The sequence below is a fragment of the Grampus griseus genome, assembly GCF_964374135.1.
Source record: "Grampus griseus genome assembly, chromosome: 11".
NCBI classification, from domain to species: domain Eukaryota; kingdom Metazoa; phylum Chordata; class Mammalia; order Artiodactyla; family Delphinidae; genus Grampus; species Grampus griseus.
The window spans coordinates 1,884,295-1,898,923 of NC_139005.1; the positions used below are offsets into that span (position 1 = coordinate 1,884,295).

At 37.2% G+C, this 14,629-nt stretch overlaps 1 protein-coding gene across 2 annotated transcripts in view; it reads right to left on the minus strand.

Moving 5' to 3' along the window:
- ERC1 (ELKS/RAB6-interacting/CAST family member 1) overlaps positions 1 to 14,629 on the minus strand; it is a 394,109-nt gene that overhangs the window by 155,773 nt on the left and 223,707 nt on the right. The window lies entirely within an intron of this gene.

Below are 14,629 nucleotides of genomic sequence, written 5' to 3' on the forward strand. Positions count from 1 at the left end.
TAAGAACCATAGAGGGAAATAAAGCCAGAAACGCTCCAAGGGACAAAATTATGGAGAGTTGACTGAAATAGGGAGCTTCTGAAGGTTTGTAAACGTCAGTGCAACATCATTAGATTTATGTTCCCAGTGAAAGTAAGAAACTTCTTAGTTCCATTGAGCAACTGGTTAGAAAAAAAATGCTTTGAATATACTCCTATATATCAGAAAGGTCATGACTACTTTTATCCAGTTCATATTCAACTCAGTGATGTGGACTACACTGCCCAAAGATTAAAAATAGAAACTAAAAGCAAATGAAAACAGTAATATAAGACTTTACTATACTTCATGTGATGGGAGAGAGAACGATGATATGAAATGAGTACTTCTAATATCTGCCTTTCACAAAAGAAAAAAGAGACAGTGAAGAGGTCTTGATTCTTTTTTTTAAAAGTTAATGAATAATATCCATGCACATGTCTGAATCAATCACACTCCCCCCCTTCCAATGTACAGCCTTTACTTTATCTAACTCTAAGAGTAATACACCCTCATTATGGAAAATTAGAAAATGCAACAAGTATGAGAAAGAAAAAAAACACCCATTTTTCCACCATCCAAAGATAAGTACTTTTAACATTTTGGTGATTATTCTTCCCAGCTTTAATTTTTTTGTTAAAAAATGCATCTATATATACACACAGAAAAGTCAGTTTTATGCTTTTTCTTCTCACTTAACATTGTATCATAAATGTTTCCCCAATTTGTTAGATATTCTTTGAATGAATCAATCACACTTTTATGAGAGAACTACCCTATTTTTACTGTCTCTTTTTATAATGTTAACCCTCAACTCCAGATTTTGAGCACTGGATAAAGGCAATTAGACACATTCGCAAATTATGAATGCTTTATAAATGAGCTAAGAAAATGTAAGCAAAAAGAAAATATAAACAAGCAAGACAGTATGGTAAAAACAAGAAATGATGAAAGAAAACGAAGATTGCAGGGTAGATGTGGCTGAAGATAAAGGAACACCAACTGGATGACTATATGTCTGGCATACTGTGAGCTTGAGAGACACCACCAATGTGAGGCCAGAGCCCAGGAGGGCAGATGTATTCTGATAGGTTCACTCCAGATGTGTACATTGCCCCCCTGTGAAACTAAGCTTAATTTCAAGATCAAACTGTTTGCTATCTCTGCTAGGTAGTAACCACCTTGCTCTAAAAAGCAACAGTATCTCTAACAGAAAATGCATGGCCACAAACACTAAGAAGAAATAACTTAATTCTGGGTGGAAAATTATACCAATGTCCATGGATGCTGTAAGAATGTCATTATGTGGAAGAAAAGGCAATGAAGAAAAAGAATAAATCCAGTCATAATTTCTTTCACATGCATAGCAAAGACATTCTCTGCTAAAAGGAGGGGTTCGTCTGTTTCCCCCCGACAGTGACTCCTGTATAAAACTGATGTGCGCATCACAGATATTTCCCTTAGCAAATATTCCTAAACAAACAGGCATCCTAACCAAATAGCTTCCTAGAATATTAAACCACAGAGAAAAGAAGAACTCTGGATCTGAACAACGTTCAATCTGTCTTGAAGATCTAACTTGTAGAAATGACAAACAACATAAAGGCTGTTTAAAAACCATCAGTAATTTGGTTATACATCCTCTTAGAACACTTAATGTGAAAATAATTCAGTACAATTCAAAGAATATTTCCTGAGTGCCAATGTGTTGGGTACTGTGCTTGCTTTTCAGGATTCAAGAGAGGAACACTTCTGAATGTCAGGAGTCTGGAGGAAGATGATAAAGCTTGCAAATAAATGACTGTAACACGATGGGGTAAATCGTATAGAAACAGACATAATAGAGATTTAACTGTCATCTGCAAAGTTATATACAAAAATCCTTTACACATAAATATCTTTCACCTTTATCATTCAATTCTTTTCATTTTCTTAATGGTGTCTTTTGAAGAAAAGCCTTTAATTTTGATGAAGTACAATTTATCAATTTTTTCTTTTATGGTTAGTATATTATGTGTACTAAAATAATCTTTGCTTATTCCAAAGTTTCCCACTTTCTCCCAGAAGTTTATGGTTTTCCTTTTATGCTTAGGTCTATGATCCACTTTGAACTAATTTCTGCATATAGTATGAGGTCCCTACCTCACACTTTACCCTACAGACATCCAGTTGTAGCTGCATCATTTATTGAAAACACAAGTGTTTCCCCATTAAATTACACTAGTGCCTGTGACCGTGTATCTGTGGGTCTATTCGGTACTCTTCATTCTGTTCCATTATTCTACATGCCAGTGTTCATGACCTAACCATACTTTTAATTACTGTCGTTGCATACCAAGACTACACATCTGGTAGTGAGAGTCTTCTGACTCTGCTTTTTCTTTCTTTCTTTTTTAAAATTTAATTTAATTTTTATATAGCAGGTTCTTATTAGTTATCTACTTTATGCATATTAGTGTATATATGTCAATCCCAATCTCCCAATTCATCCTCCCCTACACTTTCCCTTCATGGTGTCCATATGTTTGTTCTTTACATCTGTATCTATTTCTGCCTTACAAACCAGTTCATCTGTACCATTTTTCTATATTCCACATACATGCATTAATATACAATATTTGTTTTTCTCTTTCTGACTTACTTCACTCAGCATGACAGTCTCTAGGTCCATCCACGTCTCTACAAATGACCCAATTTCGTTCCTTTTTATGGCTAATATTCCATTGCATATAGGTACCACATTTTCTTTATCCATTCGTCTGTTGATGGGCATTTACGTTGCTTCCATGATGTGGCTTTGTAAATAGTGCTGCAATGAACATTGGGGTGCATGTGTCTTCTTGAACTATGGTTTTCTCTAGGTATATGCCCAGTAGTGGGATTGCTGGGTTATATAGTAGTTCTATTTTTAGTTTTTTAAGGAACCTCCATACTGTTGTCCATAGTGGATGTATAGATTTACATTCCCACCAACAGTGCAAGAGGGTTCCCTTTTCTCCTCACCCTCTCTAGCATTTGTTGTTTGTAGATTTTGTGATCATGCCCATTCCAACTGTTGAGCCCATTCTAATTAGTGATGTTGAGCAGCTTTTCATGTGCCTCTTGGCCATCTGTATGTCTTCTTTGGAGAAATGTCTATTTAGGTCTTCTGCCCATTTTTTGATTGGGCTATTTGTTTTTTTAATATTGAGCTGCATGAGCTGTTTATAAATTTTGGAGATTAATCCTTTGTCTGTTGATTCGTTTGCAAGTATTTTCTCCCATTCTGAGGGTTGTCTTTTTGTCTTATACAGGTTTCCTTCACCGTGCAAAAGCTTTTAAGTGTAATTAGGTTCCATTTGTTTACTTTTGTTTTTATTTCCATTACTCTAGGAGGTGAGTCAAACAAGATCTTGCTGTGATTTATGTCAGAGTGTTCTTCCTATGTTTTCCTCAAAGAGTTTTATAGTGGCCGGTCTTACATTTAGGTCTTTAATCCATTTTGAGTTTATTTTTGTGTGTGGTATTAGGAAATGTTCTAATTTCATTCTTTTACATGTAGCTGTCCAGTTTTCCCAGAACCACTTATTATTATTATTATTTTAAAATTTTATTTATTTTTGGCTGCATTGGGTCTTCATTGCTGTGTGCGGGCTTTCTCTAGTTGTGGTGAGCAGGGGCTACTCTTTGTTGTGGTGCATGGGCTTCTCAATGCGGTGGCCTCTCCTGTTGCGGAGCCTGGGCTCTAGGCGCACAGGCTTCTGTAGTTGTGGCATGTGGGCTCAGTAGTTGTGGAGCCCGGGCTTAGTTGCTCTGTGGCATGTGGGATCTTCCCAGACCAGGGCTTGAACCCATGTCCCCTGCATTGGCAGGCGGATTCTCAACCACTGTGCCACCAGGGAAGTCCCCCCAGCACCACTTATTGAAGAGACTGTCTTCTTCACTGTAAATCCTTGCCTCCTTTCTTATAGATGAGTTGACCACAGGTGTGTGGGTTTACCTCTGGGCTTTCTATCCTGTTCCATTGATTGATAATTCTGTTTTTGTGTCTCTACCATATTGTCTTGATTACTGCAGCTTTGTAGTATAGTATGAAGTCAGGGAGTCTGATTCTTCCAGCTCCGTTTTTTTCCCTTAAGATTGCTTTGGCTATGTGGGGTGTTTTGTGTCTCCATACAAATTTTCAGAGTTTTTGTTCTAGTTCTCTAAAAAAGGCCATTGGTAGTTTGATAGGTAGTGCACTGAATCTGTAGATTGCTTTGGGTAGTATAGTCATTTTCACAATATTGATTCTTCCAATCCAAGAACATGGTCTATCTCTCCATCTGTTTGTGTCATCTTTGATTTCTTTCATCAGTGTCTTATAGTTTTCTGAATACAGGTCTTTGACCTCCTTAGGTAGGTTTATTCCTAGATATTATATTCTTTTTGTTGCAATGGTGAATGGGATTGTTTCCTTAATTTCTCTTTCTGATCTTTCATTGTTAGTGTATAGGAATGAAGAGATTTCTGTGCATTAGTTTTGGGGTTTTTTTTGCAGTACACGGGCTTCTCACTGCTGTGGCCTCTCCCGTTGCGGAGTACCGGCTCCAGATGCACAGGCTCAGCGGCCATGGCTCATGGGCCCAGCCGCTCTGTGGCATGTGGGATCTTCCCGGACCAGGGCACGAACCCGCGTCCCCTGCATTGGCAGGTGGACTCTCGACCACTGCGCCACCAGGGAAGCCCTGTGCATTAGTTCTGTATCCTGCAACTTTACCAAATTCATTGATTAGCTCTAGTAGTTTTCTGGTGGCATCTTTAGGATTCTCTATGTATAGTATCATGTCATCTGCAAAGAGTGACAGTTTGACTTCTTCTTTCCCAATTTGTATTCCTTTTATTTCTTTTTCTTCTCTGATTGCTGTGGCTAAAACTTCCAAAACTATGTTGAATAATAGTGGTGAGAGTGGACATCCTTGTCTTGTTCCTGATCTTAGAGGAAATGCTTTCAGTTTTTCACCATTGAGAATGATGTTTGCTGTGGGTTTGTCGTATATGGCCTTTATTATGTTGAAGTAGGTTCCCTCTATGCCCACTTTCTGGAGAGTTTTTATAATAAATCGGTGTTGAATTTTGTCAAAAGCTTTTCCTGCATCTATTGAGATGATCATATGGTTTTTATCCTTCAACTTGTTAATATGGTGTATCACACTGATTGATTTGCATATAGTGAAGAATCCTTGCATCCCTGGGATAAATCCCACTTGAACATGGTGTATGATCCTTTTAATGTGTTGTTGGATTCTGTTTCCTAGTATTTTGTTGAGGATTTTTGCATCTATATTCATCAGTGATATTGATCTGTAATTTTCTTTTTTAGTAGTATTTCTGTCTGGTTTTTGTATCAGGGTGATGGTGGCCTCGTAGAATAAGTTTGGGAGTGTTCCTTCCTCTGCAATTTTTTGGAAGAGTTTGAGAAGCATGGGTTTTAGCTCTTCTTTAAATGTTTGATAGAATTCACCTGTGAAGCCATCTTCAGAGGCTGTACTTCACAGTCCTGGACTTTTGTTTGTTGGAAGATTTTTAATAACTATTTCAATTTCATAACTTGTGATTGGTCTTTTCATATTTTCTATTTCTTCCTGGTTCAGTCTTGAAAGGTTGTACCTTTCTAAGAATTTGTCCATTTCTTCCAGGTTGTCCATTTTATTGGCACAGAGTTGCTTGCAGTAGTCTCTTAGGATGCTTTGTATTTCTGTGGTGTCCATTGTAACTTCTCCTTTTTCACTTCTAACTTTATTGATTTGAGTCCTCTCCCTCGTTTCCTTGATGATTCTGGCTAGAGGTCTACCAATTTTGTTTATGTTCTCAAAGAACCAGCATTTAGTTTTATCGATCTTTACTACTATTTTCTTTGTTTCTGTTTCATTTATTTCTGCTCTGCTCTTTATATTTCTTTCCTTCTACTGACTTTGAATTTTGTTTGCTCTTCCTTCTATAGTTGCTTTAGGTGTAAGGTTAGATTGGTTTTTTAAATTTATTTATTTATTTTGGCTGCATTGGGTTTTTGTTGACGCACGCAGGCTTTCTCTAGTTGTGGCAAGCAGGGGTTGCTTTTTGTTGCGCTGCGCAGGCTTCTCATTGTGGTGGCTTCTCTTGTTGCAGAGCATGGGCTCTAGGCACACGGGCTTCAGTAGCTGTGGCTTGTGGGTTCTAGAGCGCAGGCTCAGTAGTTGTGGTGCACAGGCTTAGTTGCTCCATGACATGTGGGATCTTCCTACAGCAGGGCTTGAACCTGTGTCCCATGCATAGGCAGGCAAATTCTTAACCACAGCGCCACCAGGGAAGTCCCAGGTTAGACTGTTTATTTGAGATTTTTCTTGTTTCTTGAGGTAGGACTGTATTGCTATAAACTTCCCTCTTAAAACTACTTTTGCTGCATCCCATAGGTTTTGCATTGTCGTGTTTTTGTTGTCATTTGTCTCTAGGGATTTTCTGATTTCTTCAGTAATCTTTTGGTTATTTAGCAACATATTGTTTAGCCTCCATGTGTTTTGTTTTTTACATTTTATTCCCTGTAATTTATTTCTAATCTCATAGTGTTGTGGTCAGAAAAGATACTTGATATGATTTCAATTTTCTTAAATTTACCGAGGCTTGATTTGTGAGCCAAGGTGTGATCTATCCTGGAGAATGTTCCGTGTGCACTTGAGAAGAAAGTGTAACACACTGTTTTCGGATGGAATGTCCTATAAATATCAATTAAATCTATCTGGTCTACTGTGTCATTTAAAGCTTGTGTTTCCTTATTAATTTTCTGTTTGGATGATCTGTCCACTGGTGTAAGTGAGGTGTTAAAGTCCCCCACTATTATTGTGTTACTGTCGACTTCCTCTTTTATAGCTGTTAGCAGTTGCCTTATGTATTGAGGTGCTCCTATGTTGGGTGCATGTATATTTATAATTGTTACATCTTCTTCTTGGATTGAACCCTTGATCATTAGGTAGTGTCCTTCCTTTAGGACAGTGTCCATTAGGTAGTGTCTCTTGTAACATTCTTTAAAGTCTTTTTTACCTGATATGAGTACTGCTACTCCAGCTTTCTTTTGATTTCTATTTGCATGGAATATATTATTCCATCCCCTCACTTTCAGTCTGTATGTGTCCGTAGGTTTGAAGTGGGTCTCTTGTAGACAGCATATATATGGGTCTTGTTTTTGTATCCATTCAGTGAGCCTGGGTCTTTTGGTTGGAGCATTTAATCCATTCACATTTAAGGTAATTATCGATATGTATGTTCCTATTACCATTTTCTTAATTGTTATGGGTTTGTTTTTGTAGGTCCTTTTCTTCTCTTGTGTTTCCCACTTAGAGAAGTTCCTTTAGCATTTGTTGTAGAGCTGGTTTGGTGGTGCTGAGTTCTCTTAGCTTTTGCTTGGCTGTAAGGCTTTTGATTTCTCCATCGAATCTGAATGAGATCCTTGCTGGGTAGAGTAATCTTGGTTGTTGGTTTTTCCCTTTCATCACTTTAAATATGTCATGCCACTCCCTCTGGCTTGTAGAGTTTCTGCTGAGAAATCAGCTGTTAACTTTATGGAAGTTCCCTTGGATGTTATTTGTCGTTTTCCCCTTGTTGCTTTCAGTAATTTTTCTTTGTCTTTAATTTTTGTCAATTTAATTACTATGTGTCTCGGCATGGTTCTCCTTGGGTTTACCCTGCCTTGCACTCTCTGCACTTACTGGACTTGGGTGACTATTTCCTTTCCCACGTTAGGGAAGTTTTCGACTATAATCTCTTCAAATATTTTCTCAGGTCCTTTCTCTCTCTCTTCTCCTTCTGGGACCCCTATAATGCGAATGTTGGTGCGTTTAATGTTGTCCCATAGGCTGTCTTCATTTCTTTCCATTCTTTTTTCTTTATTCTGTTCCGTGGCAGTGAATTCCACCATTCTGTCTTCCAGGTCACTTATCCGTTCTTCTGCCTCAGTTATTCTGCTATTGATTCCTTCTAGTGTAGTCTTCATTTCAGTTATTGTATTGCTTGTCTCTGTTTGTTTGTTCTTTAATTCTTCTAGCTGTTTGTTCTTTAATTCTTCTAGGTCTTTGTTAAACATTTCTTGCATCTTCTTGATCTTTGCCTCCATTCTTTTTCCAAGGTCCTGGATCATCTTCACTATCATTATTCTGAATTCTTTTTCGGAAAGGTTGCCTATCTCCACTTTATTTAGTTGCTTTTCCTGGGGTTTTATCTTGTTCCTTCATCTGGTACATAGTCCTCTGCCTTTTCATTTTGTCTGTCTTTCTGTAAATGTGGTTTTTGTTCCACAGGCTGCAGAACTGTAGTTCTTGCTTCTGGTGTCTGCCCTCTGGTGGATGAAGCTAAGAGGCTTGTGCAAGCTTCCTGATGGGAGAGACTGCTGGTGGGTAGAGCTGGCTGTTGCTCTGGTGGGCAGAGCTCAGTAAAACTTGAATCTGCTTGTCTGCTGATGGGTGGGACTGGGTTCCCTCCCTGTTGGTTGTTTGGCCTGAGGCAACCCAGCACTGGAGCCTACCTGGCTCTTTGGTGGGGCTAAGGGCAGACACTGGGAGGGCTCATGCCAAGGAATATTTCCCAGAACTTCTGCTGCCAGTGTCCTTGTCCCTGCGCCAAGCCACAGCCACGCCCTGCCTCTGCAGGAGATCCTCCAACACTAGCAGGTAGGTCTGGCTCAGTCTCCTATGGGGTCACTGCTCCCTCCCGTGGATCCTGATGCGCACACTACTTTGTGTGTGCCCTCCAAGAGTGGAGTCTCTGCTTCCCCCAGTCCTGTCAAAGTCCTACAATCAAATCCTGCTAGACTTCAAAGTCTGATTCTCTAGGAATTCCTCCTCCCATTGCCAGACCCCCAGGTTGGGAAGTCTGATGTGGGGCTCAGAACCTTCACTCCAGTGAGTGGACTTCTGTGGTATAAGTGTTCTCCAGTTTGTGAGTCACCCACCCAGCAGTTATGGGATTTGATTTTATTGTGATTGTGCCCCTCCTACTGTCTCATTGTGGTTTCTCCTTTGTCTTTGGATTTGGGGTATCTTTTTCGGTGAGTTCCAGTGTCTTCCTGTTAATGACTGTTAGTTGTGATTCCGGTGCTCTCGCAAGGGGGAGTGAGCACACTTCCTTCTCCTCCACCATCTTGCTCTCCTCTGCTCTTTTTCAAAATGGTTTAACTCTGCTAGGTCCACTGAAATTCAATGTAAATTTAAAATTCCAAGTATAAGTTTCTACAAGAAGCTCCCTGTGATTTTGGCTGGGATTGTGTTGCAATAATAACTGAATTTGGGGGAAATGGTCAGCTTTAAGTTTGAATAATCAAATCATGAACTAGATATATCCCTATTTTTGTTTAGATATTTTTTGTTTTCTCTCAGTAGTATGGTTTTCTGTGTAGAGATCTTGTACAATTTTTGTTAAACTTATTCTGAAGTACTTTATGCATTTTGATGCCACTGTAAATAATATTTTCTAAAATTTCAGTTTCCATTTGCTTGTTGTCAACATATAGAACTACAACTGATTTTTATGTGTTGCCCTACTTAGACAATCATACTGTCTATGAGTAAAGACAATGCTACTACTTCCTTTTCAATTTTATTATCTCTTGACATATTGCGTAACTAGGACCTCCAAGTATAATAATGATCAAGGGGTTGAAGTGGATGTCTTTGTGTCCTTTGCAATCTCATGGGAAAAGTGTTCAACTTTCATCATTTGGTATGACCTTACCTGTAAACTTTTCATAGGTGCTCTTTTTTGAGCTGAAGAAATTGCCTTCTCTTCCTAGTCAGCTAAGAGTTATTATAATGAATGGATGTTAAAAACATTTTCTGAATATGTGAGATAATAATATGATTTTTTCTTTATTGTTAATGTAGCTGAAATTAGCTAATTCATTTTTGAATAGTGAAAAAGCCTTACATTCCAGAAATAAGCCTAACTTGGTAATGACATATTAGTTTCTTATTTAATTTGCTAAGACTTTTTGTGGGAATTTTATGTCAATGTTCATAAGGGAGTTTCTCTTTATATAATGTGTTTTTCAGGTTTAAGTGTGAGAGTAATTCTAGCCTCATAAGATGAATTAGGAAGTATTTCCTTCTTCTCTATTTTCTGAAAGAGTTTCAGTAATGTTGGTATTATTTCATATTTAGATGTTTAGTAGAATTCACCAGTAAACTAACCTTTGCCTGGAGTTTTCCTTGTGGAAATATTTTTGATTACAAATTCATTTCCTTTAATAGATACAGCCTGGTCAACTTTCTATTCCTTTTTTGATCCAGTTTTGATACACCGTATTTTTCAAGGAATTTGTCTATTATATCTAAAATATCAAATTTATTGGCATAAAGTTGTTCAAAATATTCTCTTTTTAAATGCCATTAGAGGGACTTCCCTGGTGGTCCAGTGAGTAAGAATCTGTGCTCCCAATGCAGGGGCCTGGGTCTGATCCCTGGTTGGGGAACCAGATCCCACATGCATGCCGCAACTGAGAGTCCCCATGCCACAACTAAGAAGCCCGCATGCTGCAGCTAAGACCCAGCACAGCCTAAATAAATATTTTAAAAAATGATTCTACTTAAAAAATATATATATAAATGCCATTAGAACCTCAAGTGATATCCACTCTTGCCCTCTTCCATTACAAAAATTTGGTAATTTATGAGTCTTCATTTTTCCCTTGATCAGTCTTGCAAGGGGCCTACCAATTCCATTGCTTCTTTGCAGAACCCATGGTTGACTGTAAATTTTCTGTGTTGTTAGCTTTCTATTTCCTTGATTTCTGCTCTTATCTATATTATTTCCTTCATTCTATTTACTTTCATTTACTTTACTCGTCTTTTTAAATTTTCTTAGTGTGGAAACAGTTCACTGAATTCATCTTTCTTATTTTGTAATATAGGCATTTAAAGGTATAAATTTCACTCTAAGCACTACTTGAGCTGCATGACACAAAATTTCACATTTGTATTTTCATTTTCATTCAGTTCAAAATGACTTCTCATATTCCTTATGACTTCTTCTCTGAGCCATGGTATTTAGAATTGTATTATTTAATTTCCGAACATTGGGGGATTTTTCCAAAAATCTTATTATTACCTTCTAATTTAATCCCACTGTGGTAAGAGAACAATTCTGACATATTTTAGTCTTCTGAAACTTATTAAGATTTATTTTTATGGCCCAGCATATGGTCCTCATTGGTGAACATTCCATACATATTTGAAAAACATATATATTCTTCAGTTGTTGGGTGTACTACTCTATAAATATTAAATAGATCAAGTTGACAGTCCTCAGAGCTTCTATATTTTTACTGCTTGTTTTTGGTTCACTTATTCTATCACTTTCTGAGAAATCGGGGTTATAAGCTCCAGCAATGACTGATGAGTATGGATCTGTCTGATCTTCCCTTTAGTTGTCAGTTGGCTCTTCATGAATTTTGAAGCTCTGTACTAGGTGCATGCATATGAAGGATTGTTATGTCTTTCTGGTTAATTATCTGCTTCATCATTATGACATGTACTTCTTTATCTCCAGGAATACTCTCTGGAAGTCTCTTTTACCTGATACTAATATAGCCATACCAGATTTCTCATGATGACTATTTACAAGGACTATCTTCGTACATTCTTTAAATTTCAACCTACTTGTGTTTATCACACTGTATGTCTTATAGACAGCATTGTTTCTTTTTTAATCAATTCTAATAATCTCTGTCCATTAAGTAGAGTGTTTAGTCCATTTGATTTTGACCTAACTACTGATATGCTGAATTTATATCTATCATCCATTTACCCCTCTCTGCTTCACTCCTCTCTTGTTCCTTTGCTGTCCTTTTTCTTCTGGGTAAATGAAGTAATTTTTAGTGTATTTTATTTCCTCTATTGGATTTTGAGCTTTTTGTTTTTGCTTTTGCTTTTGGTAGTTGCTCTACAGCTAACAATATGCACCTTTAACTTATCAAAGTCTATCTAGATTAGAAATTATAAAACTTTGGGACGTCCCTGGTGGTCCAGTGGTTAAGAATCCACCTTCCAATGCAGGGGGTACGGGTTCAATCCCATATCTTAGGTCAGGGCACTAAGATCCCACATGCTACAGGGCAACTAAGCCCGCGCACTCTAGAGCCCGCATACCACAACTAGAGAGCCTGTACACTGCAATAAAGATCCCACATGCCGCAACTAAGACCAAATGCAGCCAAATAAATAAATATTTAAAAAAAAAGACTTAAAAAAATCGAAACTGATAGTTTGTATTTTCTAGTTCACAAAGTTAACAACCTGACAACCATATGTTTCTACCCTCCCCAATCTTTTGTGCTATTGTTGTCATAGCTTTCAATTTTACTCCTATTATAAACTCCACCATACAATGATATTATTTTTGCTTCAGAGTCAGTTGTCTATACTTATCAGCTTATTTACCATGTGTGTTCTTCATTCCTTCCTGTAGATTCATGCTTCCATCTGGTTTCATTTCCTTTCAGCTGGAAGAACATCCTTTAGCATTTCTTACAGAATGTGTTTTTTTAGAAATGAATATTTTTTAATTGAAGTATAGTTGATATACAATATTATATTAGTTACAGGTGTACAATATAGTGATTCACAATTTTTAAAGGTTATACTCCATTTATAGTTATTATAAAATATTGGGTATATATCCTGTGCTGTACAATATATATCTCCGTAGCTTACTGTATTTTTCTTTCTTTTAATTTTTTAAATTAATTTTTTAATTGGAGTATAGTTGATTTACAATGTTGTGTTAGTTTCTGCTATACAGCAAAGCGAATCAGCCATCATGCAGACATACCTCCACTTAGGGATGCATTCTTTGCATATTTATTTATCTGAAAAATGTCTATATTTAACCCTAGTTTTTGGAGTTTGTTTGTTTGTTTTTTGGTCCTAGAATTCTAGGCTGACAAATTTTCTTACAGTACTTTAGAAGAAGTTCCATTTTATTCTGATCTCCAATGTTTTGGATAAGAACTCAGCTATCACAGTTTCCCTTTACATACTGTGTCTTCTTCTTCCCTTGCTGCCTCTGTTTTTCTCTTTATATTTTGTTTCTAGCAATTATATTATAATGTTTATAGGTGTGGTTTTCTTTGTATTTACCCAGATTGGTTTCACTAAGTTTCTAGGATCTGTAAATATACACACTTTTTAAAAAGACTATTTTTTAGAGCACTTTTAGGTTAACAGAAAAATTGAGAGGGATGCACAGAGATTTCCCATACACCTTCATAAATCAGTGTATTTTAAATCAAAGAAATATTTCAGCCATTATTTTTACAGACTTGTTTCTACCCCCTTCTCACTCTTTTACCCTGCTGGAATTCCAGTTACATGTATATTAGCCCATCTGATAATGTCCAACGTGTCATGGAGGCTCTACTCATTCTGTAAAAACCCTTTTTCTCACAGTTGTTCACACTGGATAATTTCTATTGATCTGTTTTAAAATTTATGGACTCCTTCTTTTGAAAGCTCTAATCTGTCATTAAGGCCATCCACTGAATTTTTTCATTTAAATTTCAGTTTTCAAATTTCCATTTTTAAAATGTTTTCCTTTCTCAGCTGAGATTTCCTATCTGTTCTATCATCAACATTACATTTTCTTGAAGACTTTAAAGCACACTTCTAGGAGTGACTTTAAAATCACTGTTAATTCCAATATCTAGGACTTCTCTGACTTGCTTTCTACTGCATGTTTTTGTTCACTATGGGTTACATGTTACTGTTCTTTGAATGTCTGGTGATATTTTTTAATTGAATATAGAATACTGTAGATGATACACTACAAAGACTCTGGAGTCTGTTATTTCCTTCTGAAAAGCAATGATTTTTATTCTAGTAGATAATTCAGTTAATAGCTGATTTCCTTGACCTTGTAGAGGCTTGGATTTATCCTTTGTTGGGCTGATCTGTTGAAAGCTCAGGGTATTTCCCAAACCTCTCTATCCTGATGGGACTCATCCTCCAAATTCTACTGTCCCTGTAGACTGCCTTGGGGCTTTCAGTTTTGTTACACTACATCTATAGTTAGCTTTATTGTAGGTCATGATCCCTACTCCTAAAGTCCAGACTTTCTGTTATCTCAGCAAGATGCCTTAAGTTTTAACAAGACTTTTGCCACTGTGACTGGGTTGGAACTGAAACTTCCCCAGCACTGCTGCTCTAACTCTAGCATCACAATTCCACTTCCATCCCCAGAGCAGCTTATCTCTGGTAGGCCTTGGGTAGTCTGATCCAGTGAACGTGAGGCTTAGTCCTCAGCCAAGGAATTATGGACATCTGACCCCCAACTTCTGCTCAGTATACTGTTTATATATAAATTACTTCTCTGATTTACTCAGAGCATTTGCAACTATAGAATCAAGGATGTCAGAAGGTCACCTAGTCAAAGAATCATATGATTTTTAAAACGACAGGAATCTTAGAGATGAAGGAAACCCTTTCATTTCAGAATGAGAAAACTGCCAACCGGAAAAGTTAAGTGCAAACTTAACAATTTTCAGTTGTATCATGCTTTGCAAATATTCAGTTTGACCAATTTCAAAGTGTTTTTATCACGTTATCTCATTTAATCCTCACAACGACCTCATGAG